Here is a 383-nt window from a genome sequence, read left to right on the forward strand (position 1 = left end):
TGTGAACTATCTTCTGTACTTACTAAGCGCACTGCAGCAGATTAACAATGACGACTGCTATAGTGTAACTGTCAGTGTGAACTATCTTCTGTACTTACTAAGCGCACTGCAGCAGTTTAACAATGACGACTGCTATAGAGTAACTGTTAGTGTGAACTCTTCTGTACTTACTAAGCGCACTGCAGCAGTTTTAACAATAGCGACTGCTATAGTGTAACTGTCAGTGTGAACTATCTTCTGTACTTACTAAGCGCACTGCAGCAGTTTAACAATGACGACTGCTATAGTGTAACTGTCAGTGTGAACTATCTTCTGTACTTACTAAGCGCACTGCAGCAGTTTAACAATGACGACTGCTATAGTGTAACTGTCAGTGTGAACTA

This window comes from Gigantopelta aegis, chromosome 5, assembly GCF_016097555.1.
Source record: "Gigantopelta aegis isolate Gae_Host chromosome 5, Gae_host_genome, whole genome shotgun sequence".
NCBI lineage: Eukaryota > Metazoa > Mollusca > Gastropoda > Neomphalida > Peltospiridae > Gigantopelta > Gigantopelta aegis.